Source organism: Cupressus sempervirens, chromosome 5 (genome assembly GCF_028749045.1).
Source record: "Cupressus sempervirens isolate cs-2001-9-10 chromosome 5, ASM2874904v1, whole genome shotgun sequence".
Lineage (NCBI taxonomy): Eukaryota > Viridiplantae > Streptophyta > Pinopsida > Cupressales > Cupressaceae > Cupressus > Cupressus sempervirens.
The window spans coordinates 339742246-339744465 of record NC_143122.1 but is presented as its reverse complement, the minus strand read 5'-3'; positions in this window follow the sequence as shown (position 1 = coordinate 339744465).

Below are 2220 nucleotides of genomic sequence, written 5' to 3'. Positions count from 1 at the left end.
TTTTAAGTGCTCTCTTTATTGAAATTATTTTCCAGTATTCATCTGTTCATAACGTTTTGATTTTTTAACAACCATTTACAATTTGATACAATTGATTGACAGAAGACAGATACCATATCTTTCATAGTAGACCACTGCTTTGGAACTCTTGTATTATTAATGCCGGGGCATTCTATAATGGCACAAAGGGTGGAGGGATGGTTTGAGTGTGTTAATATTAACATTTCTTAGCTTAAATTTGACAACTATCTACATGTCAAAATTTTAATATTAATTATAAACAAAATATACTTGAAAAAATAACATAATAAACATTAGATAAAATACTTGTTAAAATAATTAGCTTTGGAGATCTATAAATAATCAATTTTTTAAGAAATTAAAATAAACAACTAAAGTTAGTGCAAAAAAAACTAAATGGAGATATAAGGAAATATAAATATTTCTTAGTGTAGTAAAATTACATTTTAATTATTTAATAATGGATATCTCTCAGCATTTCTTTAGATTTATTTAAGATGTTAACTAGTATATATGACTATAGGTGCCACTTGTTAACACAAAGAAAGCTATTATCCAAAATGCTACTTTAAATTCATCTTTACAAACTCCTTGTAGGGCTCTAGGATGAAATAATTTTAAAGAAATTATGGAAATTATGAAGGAATACATTAGTTCTAGTTCATCCACAAACATGGCATCTTCATAGGCCACAATATGTGTTCAAGGTAATTTTGCTTAAGGGCTATTCTATTAATAATGTTTTGATTTCGTTATCAACCATTTACAATTTGATATAATTGATTGATAAAAGATAGATTTCATATCTTTCATGGTAGACTATAGTTTTCTGGGAATTGTAGGTTATGTGGTGATGTGGATGCCACTTCTTAACACAATGAAAGCTAATATCTAAAATGGCACTTTAAATTCACCTTTACAAACTCCTCTTGGGGCTCTAGGATGAAATAATCTTAAATAGTTAAGGGAAATTATTGGGGAATACATTAATATTAGTTCATCCAGAAACATGATAATTTTGTAAGGCGTTTGTGTTCAAGATAATCTTTAATCTTGTCAAAGGGATAATCTTAGATTGTTAGAATCAATTTAGCCTAGGGTATATGGAGTCAAAATAATACATTGTATTTGCCCAATTTCATTAAAGATCGATACATGGTGATGAAGATAGGGATGGGGAGAGGAGGCGGGAGTGGGAGTGGGAGTGGAGGCGGTGGAGATCTGTTTAGAAAAAAGGGGGAAAGAAGAATATGGTTGGGGGTGAGGGGGTGGGTTGTGGGGGAAGATGTGTTTAGAAAGAAGGGGAAAGAAGAATATAGAGTTAGAGATGAAGATAAAATGAGAGGAAAAGGGAGATAAATGAACAGGGTGCCAGTGATAGGGAGATACATGAGGGTAGAGAAAGAGTAGAGGGAGGGTGGGACGAAGAGAAAAGGAGAGATACAAGTAAAAATAAGAGAGACCAAAAAAAGAGGTGGAAGATAGAGGGATGAAGGTAGGGGATATCTCAATATATAGAGACGGGGAGGGGAAAGAAGAGATATGAATAAAGTGTGATATAGAAAGGTAGAGAGGGATAGAAAAAGATAGAGTTGGAAGAGGGATAAAGAGAGATATACAAAGATAGGGATAGTGAGAAATGGAGACATGTAGTGAATAAGAGGGGGCAAACAGGAAGAGGAGTGATATTGATATAGGGATATATAGATGGACAACGATTACAAAGGGATTGCGAGATTGAGGAAAAGAGATAGAGATAGAAAGAAAGAAATTGAAGAGTGGGTGGGTAATATAGAGAAATATGGGGGAAAAAAAATAGAGTAGGAGAGATGGAGCAAATAAGAGAGATGTAGAGATAATGAAGACATCAATAAGGAGAGGGGGGGAGAGGGAGAGAGAGATAGAGAGAGGAGGCAAGAGATAAAACAATGATAGATGGGAAACAAAGAGAGTATAGAGGGAAAGAAATAGAAAGAAAAATGATAAGAGGGATGCAAATATACATAGGGGGTGGGGGGGGGGGGGTGGCGGGGGGGCAGCATAGAGTTTGTATGTGTGTCTATGCCATAGAGTCTATATGTGTGTCTATGACTAAGAGAGTAATATGGGGAGATCAATGGAGATGGATATAGATATATAAAATAGATAGAGAAGGGGGAGATGAAGAGGGAGAGGGAGAGGGAGAGGGAGAGGAAGAGA